Source organism: Suncus etruscus, chromosome 13, assembly GCF_024139225.1.
Source record: "Suncus etruscus isolate mSunEtr1 chromosome 13, mSunEtr1.pri.cur, whole genome shotgun sequence".
NCBI lineage: Eukaryota > Metazoa > Chordata > Mammalia > Eulipotyphla > Soricidae > Suncus > Suncus etruscus.
The window spans coordinates 33,954,106-33,974,373 of record NC_064860.1 but is presented as its reverse complement, the minus strand read 5'-3'; the positions used below and the strand labels follow the sequence as shown (position 1 = coordinate 33,974,373).

At 34.1% G+C, this 20,268-nt stretch overlaps 1 non-coding gene across 1 annotated transcript; it reads left to right on the top strand.

Annotated features, from left to right (window-relative positions):
• Positions 1 to 6,960: 6,960 nt before the first annotated feature.
• On the top strand, positions 6,961 to 7,093 carry LOC126026320 (small nucleolar RNA SNORA51). Its single transcript, XR_007501614.1, has one exon. It is a non-coding gene; the product is annotated as a small nucleolar RNA SNORA51 (small nucleolar RNA).
• The last annotated feature ends 13,175 nt before the right edge of the window (positions 7,094 to 20,268 follow it).

Below are 20,268 nucleotides of genomic sequence, written 5' to 3'. Positions count from 1 at the left end.
CTGAAGTCCGATATTATTTACTCCTCGGGTTTTTGTATATATACATACCCTAGGACTGGTACTGCTCCTCGGAATGTAGTTTAGGACTACAAAAACACAACACAAAAATGCCCTCTGAACTCTCATGTTCATTATAGCCCTGTTTACAATAGTCAGAATCTGAAAACAATCCAGATTTCCAACAACAGATGAGTGGCTAAAAAACTGTGGTTCATCACTGCAATGGAATACTACGCAGCTGTTAGAAAAAAATGAAGTGATGAAACTTGCTTAGACATGGATGGACATGGAGACAATAATGTGGTGATAAATGAGTTAGAGGGAAAGAGACAGACAGAATAGTTTCACTTATCTGCAAGATTTAAGAAAAATAAAAGACAGTATGAGAACAATACCCAGAGACAATAGAGCTGTGGCAGAAGGACAAGCCCATGATATGAAGCTTACCACAAGAATGGTGGACACAGTCAGAGAAATAACTTCAATACCAGCTACCATGACAATGATAGTGAGAGAAAGAAATAGAATGCCTGTCAGGCAAAGACAGTCAGACAGGAGAGAAAGTAAATGGGAAACATTGATGAAGAAAAGAAGTTACACTGGTGAAGAAGGGTGGTGTTCATTTGATGACTGAAACCCAAATGGGAACATTTTTGTGACCACAGTACTTAAATAAATTATAATTTATGAAAATAAAACTAGCTATACAATAGTGCTAATAGCCACCAATGCATTAATTTATTTGCTTATTTTAAATTTATGACAATTATATATATACAATTTTGTATGTATCATCTACTATAAACCAAAAGCAAGTTAGATAGCAAGGATTTTTTTTATACAAATGATTATCCTCTCATGGATATTTGTAATCTAATTAAAAAGGCAAGATGTATGCCCATAAAACAGGTAGCAACACAAGGGAGATATGATTAAGTGTCATGATAAATGATGAGTGATAAAGGTAGCAGGTGTTATAAGAGGATTAGAGAAGAAGAAATCAAGTTTCACTAGTTTCATATATCTAAAGCATCCTAAATTATAAAATCAACCTGATTTAAATGGATTTAACTTGTCATTTTGATTTTACATGTTTAAGGGTTTATAAAATTGAGGCTTGTCTTACCAGGTAGCCAGAGGGAAAACAGAAGAGGCAGTTCTGTCACTGCCATCTGCCAAAGATTCAAATGCAAATCAGTTGAGAGTAGATATATATATATTGATGTGTATAGTACATACACACAAACATATAAATACTCACAGACCATACATATGAACATGTATATCTCCTATTAAATTTTACTTGCATCGGGGTATCGTATTTTGTTATATTTGTATGAAATTGTATTTGTCATGGGATTGAGTACTTTGAGATTCTCAGATGCAAAAAACTGAAAATACTTCGTCTCATTATCTAAATTTTTAGTCTGAGGTTTAGCCTTCCCTGAACAATTATGACCAAGCTCTGAAAGTAAAGATGTATCTATACAAGCCCAAATTGGAACAATAACACTCGGCATTACTGAAACATTTCTCCTGAAATAGCTCAATCTCAGTGCTGTTTACAAACATTAATTTAGCCTCACAAAGGGAAAATAATTTACAAGAAATAGGTTAACTGCCAGATTTCAGATAGCACATTTCTTAAAGTCTGTATAATACACTGTTTTACTCATTCTCACCCTAGTGTTTTGGTACAAACAATGGTATTTTGTTTATTAATTTAGTTCTGCATTTTGCTCCCCACACAGTGGTACTCAGGGCTTTCTCCTAGTTCTGCACTCATTGATCACTCCTGAAAGGCTCAGAGACCATATGGAGTACCAGGGATTGAACAAGGGTAGTCATGTGCAAGACAAGCAACCTACTCTCTGTAACTATAGCTCCTATTTAATCCTCTCTTAAAATGTTTTAAATACCACATATCTACTATAAAATTTTATTGTGTCATTAATGTATGTAAAGCTTTCATATATAAAAGACTTTCAATATAATATTTATTGCTTGCTTTTGGAATACACCTGCTGTTTTGAGTAACTCTTTGGTTCTGTGCTCAGAATTCATTAGATCTCTGATATAATCATGGGCTTGGATGCCCATTTGAAGTGCCAGGAATTATTCTCTAGTCAGCTATGCGCAAGACAACTATATCACTGAATACCAGTCTCTCTGACCCATAATACTACATTTTATTATTATCACTAACAATCCTTTTCCTTGACCTGAGAAAAGTTTGTCGTTGCTGAATACACTGGTATAAAATTCACTATATTGAAATGTATAATATTTGAATGGGAGGTATTTAATGGCAAGATAAATGCAATGAAGATATTCTGATACTACATGGGTAGATTCTGCCACTGGAATTTTGTACTACAGTTTTGTTTTCCTTTTTAATGAAGTAGTGACTCATTCACCATATGGTACAATATAATAGAAAAAACAATGCTAGATCAGAGAAAACTTTGGAACATTTTCCATCATCAGTGTTCCTGTAGGAGAGAAAGGAAATTTTAAAAAATAGAATGTACTAATGAAGCAGACAAAAAACCAGTTTCTAGTAAAAATATCAATTTAGGCTAAGAGCAAAAAAAGTATACAGAGGTAAAATTATATATATATATATATGTATTAAAACCATCATATATGAAAATATTTTCTGGATTACTTTTTCACAAAAGTTAATGACATATTAATAGGTCTATGGTATTTGAAAACAGATTTAAAAAGGATTAAAACAAGGGTCTTGGGTAAAGTGTGTAGGATGCTTGCCTTGCACATGACCAACCCAGATTCAGTCCCTGGCACTTGCTAAATGGTGTCACACTTTGTTTTATTTGAAAAAATAAAAGTTTTTTTAACATTATTTGATTTAGAATGAACAATGTGTTTATTATTTTCGAAAATTATATTGTCAAAACCTTTGACATGGTAATTAAATAATTTAATTAATTATTAAATCAATAAATCAAATAAGTATGGCATCCTTTAACAAGGGCACTGACCAAGTAAGATCACACATAACTGGGGCATTTGTATGTTCTATGACCTCAACTTTAGCATAAAGATATGCTAAATATTTATGTATGAAAATATGTTTTTATCACAATTACATTTCTTTCTATAAACTATATAATTATATTAATTTATAAAATCATATGCATTTATGATATATTACATGTCAACTTTGATTCAGAATAATAAAAATGCATTAAATATTAGTTTTTTATAAATATGACATATTTTCATAAATATATAACACATAGCGATTTTTTTTCTGACAAAGCTAGACTAGTCTCCATAATAGAAATTACAAAAGGTTGGACTAAGCAGGAGATGAGCGCTGTCTTTATGATGCTTTAAAACACACAGGGATGGGACAAAAATGGCTAAACCTATGTATATATCTTCTTGTGATGATAGCCAATCATTAACAAAACTTGGGTCAGTCTTCACAGAAATCATTCTGCAATTCAGACAATCAGCCCTTACACAGCAAAGACAAAATGAAAGTGTCCAAACAGATAGGTGACTAGAGACTGGCTCATTTGTCAAAAACTAATTGGAATGTCACCTTCGACCTGATATAGTTGGAGTTGGTCACAGAGAATAAAACAGCAGCGTTTTTCAACCACTGTGCCGTGGCACACTAGTGTGCCTTGAGATATTGTCTGGTGTACCATGGGAAAAATTTCAGTTTTATCCGTAACTTGCAGCTTCAGCATGGTTGGTCTATTTGTGAGCCGAAGTGCATGTTATGGACTATAAAAACTAAAGACAGAGAGAGACTGTGAGCTGTTGAAGAAGAGCTATGTGTGTATCTTTCTTCAATTCAGCTTTGTGTTCAGCCAAACAGGCCCAGGTTTCCCACTGAGTAAGTAAACAAATATATGAACAATTATAAAAATACTTTATTATTTTATAATAAAGTAATTATAAAATAATTTTTATGTTTAGATTCCTATTCAAGAGAATTATTTTATATATAGTCAATATAGTCACAGATTAAATTTTTTTAACATTTTCTAATGGTGGTGTGCCTCGTGATTTATTTTTTCATAAAAAATGGTTGCCTTTGCACAAAAAAATTGAAAAACACTGAAACAGAGAGACATGTAAGAAAACAAACATGCAAAGACTGTCAAAACTTTAGAGTCACTGGAGCAACACTGAGTGAGCTCATACATTTGCCACATATCAGTAGAATATCATTTAATGAACCCAAGCTATTTATTGTTTAAACTTGCAAAAAAGATTAAGGAGAATTAGGAAACAAATCAAAATTCAAACGACCCATGAAGAACAGAGCAAGGGTATTTCACAAGGCCAAATCATTAGGAACCCTTAAAGTATGTCATAAAATCTTCTATTTTACTCTTTTCATCTGCATTTAGAACCCCAAACTTATTTAACTATTCTTAAAGACCTAGACTGTATGGGACTGGAGCAATAGCACAGTAAGTAGGGTGTTTGCCATGCACACAATGGACCTAGGTTCAATTCCCAGGATCACCTATGGTCCCCTGAGATTGCTAAGAGTGATTTTTGAACTCAGAGCCAAAAGTAACCCCTAAACACAGCTGGGTGTTGCCCCCCCCAAAAAAAAAAACAAACAAAAAAACCTGTCCTAGACTATTTTGCCAGGTTACTGTGCCAACCTTGTTAGGTGGATGATTTTCCACACACAGCAAGAAACAAAATCTCTGTATGGGACAGCAAGAAAATGTAAGGGGCAAAAATTTAACCTGGAAACAGGGATAGGAAATGGGCTGTCAATTTTCTAGTACCTAGGTCCTATAATACTATATTTAGAACATTCAAACTTTAAGAATTAATAAAGTACTGAAGAAATAGTACAGCAGTTATAGTGTTTGGTTTGCCATTGTCCAACTTGGGTTCATTTTCCAACCATCTATATGGTCCCGATCCTTCCAGGAGTGATTCCTGAGCAGAGCCAGCACAAAGTCATGAACATTTCTAGTTGTGGCCCAAATACTAGAGCAAAATAAAATCAAGAAAAATATACAGGTTTAAGTCACTTTTCTATTTCCTATTTCATGTATAATTTTCTGAATTCCTAAGTACATTTTCCTTAAAAGGGATTCATAATTCTGCTCAGTATCTATTTAATGGACCTCTAATTTCTCCTGAGAAAGAAATATAAAGTCCTACTAGAGTGTATATACCTTCCTTAAATGGCTTGAGATAGATTAAAGTATTGCAATATATTTTCTGTACCATTTGAATGGACAAATTGGGATTTCTACTCTGTATTCCACATTTAGCATGATCGTACCTAAACGTTGAAGCAAATGGCTTCCTGCCTAAGGGCTTGAAATAACAAAGCCAAGTAATACTACCCAGGGCTCCCCTTGGATCACTCAATCAAAGAAAATATTAAGTATTGCTGTTTTCATAACTACCATTGTGGGGACATTCTGGGGTTGAGAGAGAATACAAGGCTAATTCCTATTCTCATAATGCAATACATTAGAAAAATTTCACTAAGGAGGATTTGTCTCAAAATCTACAAATATAAAGGAGATGGCTTCAATCAAATACTACAAAACTCCCTTATAAGAAGTATCTACCTGAAGAAAAAAACACCTAGTCCTTGAGGTTAGTTATTTCTTTTTAATAAAAACTTTATTTTCTTATTATTTGTTTGATTGATTGATTGGATTTTGTGCCACATGCAGAGGCGTTCAGGGGTTACACCTACTCTGCACTCAGAAATCACCTCTGGTAGGTTGGAGGACCATATGGGATGCTGGGAATTGAACCGGGTCCCTCCCAGATCGGCTGCATGCAAGGCAATTGCCCTTTGGCTGTGCTATCTCTCCTGCCAGAGTCTAATTGTTTTACTTTGTTCAGTCTTACCTGTTGAGACATTCCAGTAAGATTAATTAAAAACCTCTGTATAAACCTCAGTCCTCTGTTTTGATTAGAAAACTAAGAGAAAAGCAGTCTCCAGATTTTGTTTGCTTGTTTGTTTGTTTGTTTGTTTTGAGGACCACCCCCAGTGACACTACTCCTGGCTCTGCGCTCAGAAATCAGAAATAGCTCCTGGCATGGAGGACCATATGGGACTCCAAGGATCAAACTGAGGTTCATCCTGGGTGCAAGGCAAACGTCCTACTGCTGGCACTATCGCTCCAAACTCATCTCTCAAGTTCTTACCTGATATTATTCCCTTATTTCTTCTCTTCAACCCCTTGATTTTATAGTTTAATTTCATTTCAATTATTTGATTCTTCAATTGAAAGATTCTACAAAGGAAATGGCCAGCTGTAATATCTCTAAAACTCAGCTGAGAAAGGATGAGAAAGACTATTTCTGAGATCTACCCTTTCCCCTTTTGCCATTATCCTCTTTTAGTAGTATGTTTTCTTTTGCTTTTGCTGTAGAGCCACAGCCTAGCTTGTTCCTCAGCAGTGAATCCTGGCATTGCTTAGAGCATGAAGCAGCACAATTCAAACTTTAGTTTTCTATATTCATATTATACATTCTATCCTATCAAGCTATATATACCTGATCCTTTGGTAGCCTGTCATTTATTTCCAAACATCAATTAAACGAAAACTTAACAACCTAGACATATTTTTTACAACTTTGTAGACTTCTTTTTCAAAAGTAAATAAACTATGGACTCTTGAACTTTTTATATAAGAATTTGCATTTTATATTTTTTAATGTCTATGGTTTTTCCAACTCCGGATATGCCCATATTCTCCTTAGTTTGTATCTCTTTCTCTCCTCACACACCTATCTAGATAACTTTAAACAAAGACTAAATAAGTAGACCAAAAAAAGCTTTTTAAGTAGAAAAACCTGTCTAGATTATAGGCCAGTGTGGGGTGGGGAGGAAGGACACTTGGAATATTGGTCATGGGAATGTTGCACTGGTGAAGATATATATATCTTTATATATATAATATAAAAGAAGAAAAGAAAAGATAAGGCCTCCCAATTCTTACCATAGGCTGTGTTCTTTACACTGACTGTATACAAAAAGGAGGTACAGTAAAAGCACCCCATTTACATCTCAACCCAGACCATTTGCCTGGTCTGTATTGTGAATTGGGGGACAAAATTAAAAAAAAAACTTTTTAAGTATCTAGGAAGGATGTAAAGGGTTATAGTGTTTTCATGCATGAAGCTGAACCAACCCCCAAAACTTGCATATGGTTCTCTGAGCACAGCCAGAAGTAATCCTGTGCATAGAGCCACTATGAGGAAGCCAAGAAATATACGTATTTATAGATAGGTTTTTAATGAACCATACCATCCCTATGTCTCTACATCAAGCAAGTAACACTGCACAAAGCAAGATCACTGGCCTCAAGGACTGGGTATTTTGTCTTCCAGTAAATACTTCTTTTATGGGAACTTAATTAATAATATGTATTGAGCTTCTTATTAAAGTGAGAACAACCAGTTATATCTGTCAAACAATTTGTATTAGATTATACTGATTATGATATAGATTTTGGGATATCTTCAATTTGGCTGAAATTTCAGGTCATAAATAGGCTTTTGAATATATTCAAGAAAATAGTTAAAATACTTTTGTAACAAAGAACATATCTCTTTTTTACTTATATGTGTGTGTTGCATGGTGACAGGAATGTGGTTCAAGATGTAGAAATTATGCTTTCCTGTGTGTGGTCCTTCATGCTATTCCTGGAAACATGGCTTCAGAACACTGCTAGATGAGGCCCTATTGAACCTTGTGCACTGACCAAGAGTGATACCTTAACAACAGCAATAGAAAAACAAATTCTGAATTTGTTTCTATCATTGGTAAAATGGGAACAGCAAACTCTAAAATTCTAGCCTAAATTCTCTCTCTATGTGGCAACTAGCCATACAAATAACATAGTACACAGAAACAATTCAGTGAGGTCATACACAGATATACATAATACTAAAATGAAGAGTTTCTATTACCTTCTTTAAATTTATATCAAGTGGATGTGTGATTCTCTATGTGTTGGTATGTTTTAAAACTTAATAGAACTTAGAAAGCCTCTGCAAAGAAAACTAATTCTATATGAAATTTTGATAATTTTTTAAGTCCTAAGTTAAAATTTACTATACTCTATCTTGAAATTCTGCATTTGTATTCTAGACTTTATAAAAGGTTACCAAAAATGCAGAGAACACTGAATTTGTAATTAAAATGTAAATTGAGTGATCCAAAGTTAAGTAATTAAAAAGGTGAAAAGTGAATATATCATTAACCCACATTGGTCTGCTATAATCACTTTTTATGAGAATATTAGTATTGAAAATGTGGTATTTTTACTTTTAATGCTGGTATTTCTCTTCCCACATACTATACTCAAACAAGCAAAATGCTTACACACTGAGTTCAAAAGTTCTATATTTGTTATCTCTTGATATTAGAGGAGGTCAAATTCTCATGTTGTGACTGTAATTATTCCAGGGAGAGTCCTAAAATCATCTTATTAGTGGAAAATCATCACGTAGAGAGAAGTTAAAATAAAAGTTTCTATCAAAAGCAACTACACTCTATATTGGAAATTACCTCATTAATTTTGGCTGTCAATACCTTTTCTATATATATTTTTATTATGTTCGTTCCAGCAGTCACATAATCATTATTATGCACAAATACTAATCATAATAAGTATTTGATATGGGCCTTAAACATTCAAAACCCATTTATGCAACTGGCAGCATTCTTTGAGAGACTGCTTTTCACATTTCTTCATCTTTGTTTGATGATCCCAGGAATTCTGCACTAGCTTCAGGTAGTTAAGTCTGAGTTAGTTACCAGCAATGCATTTCATATGCTCAAGGCTAAGTAAAATTGAAAAACAGTTGCTTAAGAATTTATAAAATGTCATAACAAGTCTATACAGTTCATTTATTAAAATGAATATGCTAAAATCTATTGTTAATGTTATAGAAATCCACCAAAATGCTATCACTTTGGTCATATTATACTCAATTTTAATATGAAATCTAAAAGTTTGCTTAAGAGTGTAAAATTGTAAATCTTTAAATAATTTATACTTAGGTAAAATATTAATAATGCTTAAAACTTCTTTGCATAAGTAGTAAACATTAGGGTATCTAGTTAATTATGAGACAATTAATTAAAAATTATCAGAACAAGTAGCATGCTTTCCATAGATGTGCCTGGTCTGGGTTCGATTCCCAGAATCCCACATGGTCTTCAAATGCCACGAAGTCACCATCAAGTGATCCATCAAACCAAAATTGGGTACAAGAGATTTCATCTAGCACTTAAAATTTTCAGAAATTAATGCTGAGATTATAATAAAAATGCTGGAAAATGTCTCCTGGGATACTTCTATAACAGTAACAAAAATAGGATGAACATCTACTAGTATTAGTATTCAAATACCAGTTTTTCTTCAGTATATAATGCTTTCAAAAGGAGAGAAAATTAGCTTTAGTAAATGGGTGAGTTCTTTATTTAAACTGACATGTAAGCAGTTATGGTTAATATATTTTTATAAGGTACTGTAAAAATATAATCAACTAACTCCTCAGAGAAGCAAAATAGATATCAGATACTTGAGAGTACAAATAAAAATTCTGAAAGTATATGTCTCCATATTAAAACCAGATTCATACATTCCTCAATAAACACTAAAGAATGTACAAGATTCCCATTTCTAAAGATAGCATGGCTTACTGCTGTGGAATTGATGGAGCCCTATCGAGGGATCAATTTTATTCAATATTTTCATTGATCACCATGGGAAATCAAGAAAGAACCTTGTCAAATATATTAAATACATTCTGCTGTCCTGAAATTCTATCCTTCTTCAACAGATGGTAAATGTGTTTAGAGGTCCTAGTTGCAGTCATTCAGGTATTACTATATGTCAATCATTCTGCGTCAGGGGCAACCACACTGCTAAGATATGCAGGAGATCATGGTCTTCAACTCAGCCTGCACAACCATTAGACTGATAATCAGCCTAGAGGCATTTTTTTGTAGGAAACCAGCACAAGAAAAACTTTCTCTTCTTTGCACTTTTTTTTAATTGAGATATGCAGTAACAAACTTGTTGATGGTTGAGTTTCAGTCTTCTTGAGGGACATATACTAATCCCAAACAACTCTGAATTCTGTTTCCCTTTAATTATAGCATGTTATTCAAATAAAAAAGTCATATGAAAAATATACCCTTTCTAGACATGTAGCTCCACAGAATAAGCTGCTAATTTTTAAATATATAGTTTAGCAATCATTTACAATTTATCTTAATTTTTATGCTCCATATATACTTAAATGTATGTATCTATTTATTTTTATTCTGGGGTAATACTTATCAGCATTCACAAACTAATCCTGACTATCGCTGACAGTATATTCCTGACAGTAGCTGTATCTACCAATGCTTGAGGAACCAGAGGAAATGCTGGAGATCAAAACAAGGGTTTCTTTTATGTAAGGCATACACTCAAGTTCATTCTCATGCACAATAGTACAACTTTATAGTACTTTAGTGCATATGCTCAGTCCCTAGAATATATTATCAGAATATTTCACAGAAAACTAAGATCAACATTGACAAATATCCAAGCAGAAAAATTTTAAATGTACCAAACCATTGCCTTTTAAACTAGTTAAGACTCAGAACATAGTTCAGGTGTGTGTGGGCGATGCCCATTCTTCTGAGGCCTGAGCCAAATCATTATGCCAATGTTCAGGATAAAAAGGCCTAATTACATTACCAAATTTGTGTTCCCATCTCTATTAGATAAGAAATATTTTGTATACATATTATTTTCCCATTTTAATGTGCCCCTGCAAAGGAGAAGCAATGCCACAAGATATTGTTGGTGCATCTGGGGGCCAATGAATAAATTCCAGCATTTCCCGTAACTTGGTATAAACGTGAAATCTACACAGAGTTACTCTTCTACCAGTATTGCTTATAAAACAGATCTCATAGGGGGAAAATCAAGCAATCAAATAACTAATCTAGTGGGAAAAATTGTCACAAATGAGGATATTTGAAAAGAGTTAGAGATGTTAAGGGAATACATCTGAGATATACAAAAGAGATACATGTGACCCTTCTATGTTTTAAAAAGAAAAAAAAAAGAAAACAAGGGTATTTGAAGACAACAGGTGATATTTGAGTTTGTGACATGTTTTGCGGCATTACAGAACCCTATATTGTCCTTGGACTAGGGGTTATGCTGAAGCTGATTCCGGTATCATGCAACAGTTCATAGTTTGATGGGGACATAAGGGGCCACCAAGCATGGGTCAACAGGCGTGTTGGTCGTAGTTGTTTGTGTAGGCTAATTTGTGTATGTTAATTGTCTTTAACATTCCCAGGATCCAAATCTCTACCAGAGAAGACCTACCACTGCTTTGGCATTGACTGACTCCAAAGAGTACTCCCAACACCCAGGTAACTCAGCAACAGTCTGCATGCAGAGCAGATCACTCTACATTTAATGATATGCTGAAACTAGAGGATGCTCCACATCAGCCTGACATCAATGAAAGAAATGCACAGAATCCAGAGTCTTTAAATATAAAAGTCTGATACCAACTATAGCTAAAGTGTGAAAAAGTTTCACCGGGACCTTGAGAATGACTGGAGTTGGATAGACTGGTATGCCTGGAACCCAGAGTCTGTCTTATGCCAATAAACTTCTGGGGTGAGGCCTTTTTGTAATCAGGTCAAGAATTTTTTCCCCATTTTCTCCATTTTTCTGGACCTATGCAAACATTGGCGACTGCCACTATCACACCTTTACTATATTTTTTTACTCTAAGGAAATTAATACAACTTACTGAACTTAAAAACAAATTACTGTAGTAGAATGCCTGTCTTGAAAACAGGCAGGGGATGGGAAGGAGGGAGGGGGTAATGTTGCACTGGTGAAGGGGGGTGTTCTGGTTATGATTGTAACCCAAATATGATCATGTTACTTAAATAAAAATATATTTAATAAAAAAGACTCAGAAAAGAGGATGGAGGATAGCAGAAAATCTATAGACAATTATTCCATGATGTGTATGAGAGTGTATTGTGGAATGATAAATTAAAATAAAATATAATCCAAGATAACAAATACATATGAATCAAGAATAATTTTTGAAGTCCTAAGTATTTTGTTTATAATATTAATATCAAATTTCAATAATCTTTTAGTTCGTTGAGAAAAGAGATGAAGTGAAGGAGAAGTGAGTCAGGAAAAGTTTTATTTGTTGTAAGCTCCTTTTCTTTATCTTAATGCACCAATGCTGGAGAAAGGCACTATAGGAAAGAGTATAGCAGTATGCACTTAGAAAACAGATTTTTAAGATAAAAAATGTTGGTGGAAGAAGTTGAGAAGAGTTCATTTGTGTAAATGAGTTTTGAACCAGACACAACTGTGCTAAAGGATTACTTCTGGCAATGCTGGGGGTGGAGAGTGGCAGGACTGGGATAATATGTAATGCTAAGATCGACCTAGGTAAACTTCCTACAAAGCAAAGGCCGTATTACTGAATTATCTCTTTAACAGCTATCATCCATGGAATTAAACATTTACACAACAGTAAACTACTATATGTCAGGTGCCTTCCTCTCAATGGAATAGACTTCTTGACAGCATTATTGTGAGCAACTGTTTTGTGTCAATCATCAATAGTATCTAAAGCAAATAAAATCTTAAGCTGCTTATGCAGACTTCATCCTCATGATATCATAAAGTCATACCAATATAATTCTGAGATCTATAGAAATGCATTTGGAAGTCATTTCTCTAACCAAATTCAAATTAATAAATCTATTCAGAGATAATTTTCCACATGTTTAAATGATAAACAGAAAACTAGGCATTATGAGCAAATCTCTCAACTATCAGTACAATATATTATTCTGTAACTTCACATAAAAATAACATTTGGCCTAATAAAGTAGGTAACACTTTATTTAAAGAGGTATGTATAATAGCAACACTGAAGTGAAGCTGGCATTGGCTTTAATTTTATAAATTATCCACATCAAGAGAACAATAAAATATATTGTACCCTGGTCAGTATCTTAATAACTTTGAGGTCAGTTGGCTCCAAAGTTAAACCTAAATTCTGATATTACTATAATATGTAATAAGCGCTAAGTTGAGCACTGATTTTACTCTTATCAATTTGGTAAGTCAGTTTTGAAATTTTCTATGAATAACAAAGAAACTGTAAATTTTGTTTTGTTTTGTTTTGTTTTGCGGCCATGTCCAGTGACGCTTAGGACTTACTCCTGGCTATGAGCTCAGAAATTGCTCCTGGCTTGGGGGACCATATGGACACTGGGATTCAAACTGAGGTCTGTCGTGGGTCAGCCACATGCAAGGCAAATATGCCCAACCACTGTGCTAGCACTCTGGCCCCGAAACTGTACATTTTAATATTTGTATAGCCTATTCAAATTTTATATATGGTCTAAATCTTTATAATAGTTTCAATATATGTATATGTTATATATTTACAATATGGTATTACTATAAATTATTATCACAATAATTGATGATCTTAATAATTAGGCAAATGTTTATTTATGAAAGTAATATTTCTCTGATGTTTTATTTTTTCATTTTCAATTGGATTTAAAATTTTCTATAAAATTATTTGGAGTGATAGTACTGAGTCAAAGTACTGGCACCAACATTTTGGATTTTAGAAACAAGTAATCTGGACTAAATCACAGAATGCTTAGTTTTTGTAGCTACAGATATGAACTAATTTTCTAGTCTCTAGAAAACTAGGAAATATTAGACAACTGCTTATGATACTTTAAATGTTATGTGGTAGGTATTATTATATCTTACTAGTTTTAAATCTAATTCCAAAATAATTACAAACAGTTCTGAAGATTTTTTTTTTTTTGGTTTTGGGCCACACACGGCGGTGCTCAGGGGTTACTCCTGGCTGTCTGCTCAGAAATAGCTCCTGGCAGGCACGGGGGACCATATGGGACACCGGGATTCGAACCAACCACCTTTGGTCCTGGATCGGCTGCTTGCAAGGCAAAGCCGCTGTGCTATCTCTCTGGGCCCAGTTCTGAAGATTATTATTGGAAAATTTGATTGGAAATATGTAAGATATCAAAATTAACTTGGAAAGAACTGACAAATTTACTATGTTTATAGAACAATATCATAAATCTTTCTATCCATTATGTAATATCTGACTTTATAGTTTGTAATATCCTTATGTAAATAAAGAAATTCTCACTAAAAACTGTTTCCATTATCATTTATTATTTTTATACATTTCAAATTGTTTTGGCTGTATGGAAAAGTGTATGTTTTTCACTATTTGTTTTGTAGAAGGTAATTAAAGATTTTAGTAGTGGAAATATTTGCCTTAAGAGGATCAAACTTTTGTAAACTCAAATCCATGCAAGGTAAGTGTTCTACTACTGAGTACATTTATGGTATCTAAAGATTTTTATTCTACATAATTGTATAGTAGTTAGCTATCTTGACCTTTCTGTAGAGACAGTCTTCTTTATGTAAAAGAAATTTGTTCTCTGTACTCATATATCAGGTAAAAAGTTTTCTAGTATATAAAAGTGCTCACAAAGATTAAGAATCCTACAAAAATCTAGAAAATCCCATCATAAATGGAGTGAGTAAATGATTTTACACCTCTATGAGTTATGTCAACAGAAAGGATGCAGGCATATGGAAAAAATTCTCATCATCTCTTATCATTAGGGAAATCCAAAGCAAGACAACAATGAGATATCGTCTTACACCAATGATAATGCACAAATCAAAAACAGTTGGAACAATGTATGCTGGTGAAAATGCAGTAAAAATATTCTCATCCTCTGCTTGTGTGAATGTATGTTCATTGAGTATAAATAACAAAGGATCCAACTTAAACATCAAACCCAATGTCAAGGCCAACAGAATTGATAGCCAATCTTCAACAAGCTATACAGAGAGGGGACCAATTATCCTAGCAGTCCTGGCAACAAAGGAGGGGGATGCTGGGAACAGGGTTGGAGGGAGGACAACAATGGTGGTGGGATTACCCCTGATTTGATGTCAATATGTACCTCAAATATTACTGTGAAAGATTTGTAATTCACTTTGGTCACAATAAAAATTATTTTTAAAAAATCCTATGATAACAGTAGGTAGGGATCTCTATAAACTCAGAATTGATCTGACTCTGATGCAGTAATTTCACTATTGAGTATTTTCAGGACAGAAAAATATTTATTTAGAAGATTGTATACACACCAGTATTCATCAAAGAACCAATATTCATAGCAGCACTCATTATGAACTAATAGTTGAATCAACACACATATCCAAAAACCAATTAGTGTATCATGAAGATGTGGTACATATATGCAATGAATTACTACATAGCTCTAAGAAACTATGCAATCATGCAATTTGCTGCAACAAAGATGAAAGTGGAAGATATCATGGTAAATGAAGAAAGCCAGGAAAGGAAGAAACACAAGAAAGATAAACTCCTTTATGCAGTTATTTAAAGATGAGTTGTCTAGAACAATATAGTTCTAGACAATACTGTGAGTATAGTGAAAAGAAGATACAAATTAATGAAGTAGGAAAGCTCTTTAATGCAAAATATATGTTCTTTATATGTTGAATTTGCTGTCATTTAATAAAACTAATGTATATTTTTCTATTTTAAGAGTTGCAGAATTTAATTACTTAGTGCCTTAAATATATGTACTTTATTTATATTTTGCTTTTCTGGACTTTTATATAGTTAAAAATGTTAACTTTAGCATTTTTATACAAACTGGGAAATTACGTAAACTAGACTTCTGAAATAAAAATATTTTATAATAATAATTCTTTAATTTTCATTTATTGATACAATATTTTATTTTTATCACTAACATTTCTAAGAAAAAACATCAGTAGTTTGTTTGATTGTTTGTGGATGATAATCCACAGCCCTCTTGCTAGTGTTTTCATAAAATATATGTAGTCTTTGGTGCATTTGTAGTGTTAAGAATTTAACAAACAAGAAAAAAACATCTAATCACATCAAAAAATGGGGAGAAGAAATAGACAGACACTTCGACAAAGAAGAAATACAAATGGCCAAATGACACATGAAAAAATGCACCACATCACTAATCATCAGGGAGATGCAAATCAAAACAACTATGAGGTACCACCTCACACCACAGAGATTGGCACAAAGAATGAGAACAAGCAGTGTTGGTGCGGATGTGGAGAGAAAGGAACTATTATCCACTGCTGGTGGGATGCCACCTAGTTCCACCTTTATGGAAAGTGATATGGAGATTCCTCCAGAAACTGGAAATCAAGCTCCCATACGATCCAGCTATACCACTCCTAGGAATATACCCTAGGAACACAAAAATACAATACAAAAATCCCTTTCTTACACCTATATTCATTGCAGCATTAGTTATCATAGCAAGACTCTGGAAACAACCAAGATACCTTCAACAGATGAATGACTAAAGCAGGGGTCTCAAACTCGTGGCCCGTGGGCCATGGCCCACAGCCAGCCTTCAAACATCGCAGTATTCGCTATTCTACTGAATAATCACAATAAAAAATCGCATTAGTAAGAAAAAAAAATCGCATTAAACATTCACATACCCCGAGTTCCATTCGGGGTATGCAAATGTTCCATGTGATTTTTTGCAATTTTTTCTTATTAGTGCGATTATTATATTGCGAATATTCAGTAAGCAAATAATCGCGAATACTTTGCGCCTAGCACAGACGTCATTTCCGCTGCTCCTGCCCAGCTGTCCCTTACATTATCGAAGACCGAAGGGAGATAAGGGAGAGAAGTTTATTACAGAATTAGATTTTGTCATACCTTCATCATGACTTCATCAAAGCCTGCAGTGAAGAGAAAGATTGATGACGAGCACAGACAATTTCGGGAAAAGTGGAAGATGCAGTATTTCTTTGTTGAGCACAGGGGCATCCCCACATGTCTTATTTGCTCAGAGAAATTTGCAGTGCACAAGGAATACAACTTGAAACGCCATTATTCAACTAAACATGCTGAGGAATGTGCAAAATATCAAAGAAATGAGAGAGCCAAGCTGATTGCCAGTCCTAAAGCATGTCTAGTGAGGCAACAAGATTTCTTCAAGAAAGCAACCAAAGAGAATGTTGCATCAGTCAAAGCTAGTTACATGGTTAGTGAGATGATGGCTAAGGCAGGGAAACCATTCACAGAAGGAGAGTTTGTTTAAAAAAATGCATATTACATGCTGCAAGTATTATCTGTCTGGAAAAGAAAGGTCAGTTTAGTAAAATCAGCCTTTCTGCCAACACTGTGGCTGAGCGCATTTCTGACATGTCAAGTGACATTTACCATAAACTGTGTGAGAAAGCCAAATGTTTTGATGCATACTCAGTTGCTCTTGATGAGGGCACAAATATAACAGACACTGCGCAGCTCACAATTTATGTCCATGGAGTTGATTGCAATTTTGAATTGACAAAGGAGCTGCTCACAATAATTCCAATGCATGGCCAGAACACCGCTAATGAGATATTTTGGCATCTGTGTGATGCCACTGAGAATGCAAGTCTGCCATGGAAGAGGTTTGTTAGAATAATAACTGATGGAGTGCCATTGATGACAGGGAGGAAAAATGGACTGGTGGCACTTGTTCCAAAAAAACATGAAGAGGAGGGTGTAGGGAAGGCTATTGCTCTTCACTGCATTATCCATCAGGGGATACTTTGCAGTAAATGCCTGCCATGTGACAATGTGATATCCGTTGTTGTGAAATGCATCAACCAAATCAGATCCAGGGGCTTAAAGCACAGGAGGTTTCGTGCTTTTTTAGAGGAAATGGAGTCAGAATATGGAGATGTGCTCTATTTCACCGAGGTACATTGGCTCAGCAGGGGAAATGTCCTGAAAAGAGTTTTTGAGTTGAGAGAAGTGAAAGCCTTCATGGAGAAGGATGGGAATGCTGTTTCTGAGTTGAGTGATCACAAATGGCTCATGGACTTAGCTTTTCTTGTTGACATCACACATAAGCTGAATGTATTAAACAAGATTTTACAAGGCCCGGGGCAGCTTATCAGTGCTGCCTATGACAACATGAGAGCATTCTCCACAAAACTTGTGTTATGGAAATCCCAGCTCTCTCAGACAAACCTTTGCCATTTCCCAGCATGCAAGGAACTTGTGGATGCAGGCATACCATTCAGTGGTGAGGAATATGTTGATGCTATTTTTAAGCTAGAGAAGGAATTTGATCACAAATTTGCAGACTTCAAAAAGCACAGAGCCACTTTCCAAATTCTTGTGGACCCCATTTTCTTTGATATGCAAGATGCTCCTCATGTGCTTCAAATGTAGCTCATTGACCTGCAATGCAACTCTGATCTCAAAGCCAAGTTCAGGTAGATTAGTGGAAAATTAGACATGCATGGACAATTTTTGAGAGAATTGCCCCCCAGCTTCCCTGAGCTTTCCTGAATGTTCAACCATACCATGTGCCTTTTGGGGAGCACATATTAGTGTGAAAAGTTATTCTCCACATTGAACTTCAATAAGTCAAAATACAGGTCTAGACTTAATGATTATCATCTTCAAGCCATGCTGATGGTCTCAACTGCTTCCTCTCTTAAGCCAAATGTGGTTCAGATTTGTAAGAAGAAGCGCTGTCAAGTCTCTGGCAGCAAGGAATAGGCAAAAGATGCCATGTTCAGAAGAACTGTTCATGATCTTCACTCAATGTTCTATTCATGTTCAGAAGAAATAATTAAAACTGTTAATAATGTGGTTTTAGGACTTTATTTTGTGAAATCCCTTACGCGGCCCTGCCTCACCCCAACTTTGCCTCCTGCGGCCCCCAGGTAAATTGAGTTTGAGACCCCTGGGCTAAAGAATCTGTGATACATATACACAATGGAATATTATGTATCTGTCAGGAGAGATGAAGTCATGAAATTTGCCTATACATGGAAGTACATGAAATCTATTATGCTGAGTGAAATAAGTCAGAGAGAGAGAGAGAGAGAAAGAGAGAGAAATGCAGAATGGTCTCACTCATCTATGGGTTTTAAGAAAAATAAAGACATTCTAGCAATAATAACTTTCAGACACAAAAGAGAGAAGGGCTGGAAGTTACAGCTCACCTCATGAAGCTCACCACAAACAGGGTTGTGTTTTTTTAGAAAAATAACTACATTTTGAACTATCCTAATAATGAGAATGTATGAGGGAAATAGAAAGCCTGTCTAGAGTACAGGCGGGTGTTGGGTGGGGAGGAGGGAGATTTGAGACATTAGTGATGGGAATGTTGCACTGGTGATGGGTGGTGTTCTTTATAGGACTGAAACCCAAACACAATTGTATGTATTCTAGGTGTTTAAATAAAATATATTAAAAAAAAGAAATTAACAAATGACACCTATATGCAAAGTAAGCGCCCTAATACCTAAAATATCCCTTTAGCTTCTAGTTTTTAAATGTCTGCCATATCAAAAGTTATAACCAAATTCTCATTAATATTATGGTATGCTTTATTTTATTAATATACCAAGGCTGTGTCTATTCTGCTGATTTTATCTAGGTTTACTATATTTTTAATTTTTAGTTAATTAATTTTTGCTAGCATATTATCTTTCACTTCTGTGCCAAATGCTGCATCTGAGGGTATAAAATATTTTAATGAAAGCATATTAATAATGAATCTTTCTAAAATTAACAATGCCTAGTTATTTAATTTTTATTGAATTTAGATTTTATACTTAATGTAAATTATTTTAATTTAATATATGTTAAAGTTCCAATAATGTCATTGAGTATGAATAATTTTCAGCACATTCAGTACATAAAAAATGAAGTCACTTAGTATTCAAAAACTACAAGTCTTTTAAAAAGACGGATTCTACCACTGAGTATGGCTCAATTTGCTCACCTAAATTCCAGAAAATATCATATTCTGATTTGTTTTGGGTGACATCTTATTTTAAAAGGCATTTTCAAATTCATGTGAAATATAGTTGCACTTTATATAATCATCAACTTAATTTGACTCTTATAAGTATGTAAACTACTAAAAAATTTAAATATTTATTTTTTAAATCCCAGAGCTGGTAAGTACTTCATATACATTTCTACAATTTTTTTCAATTTTTGGATAAAGGCATTATAGAGTTACAAAATGAAGATTTTTAAAATTAAATAAATAAATTAAAATTAATAGATGAGGCATTTATTTTTTATTCAGATATATTTTGTGTGGCCAATCTG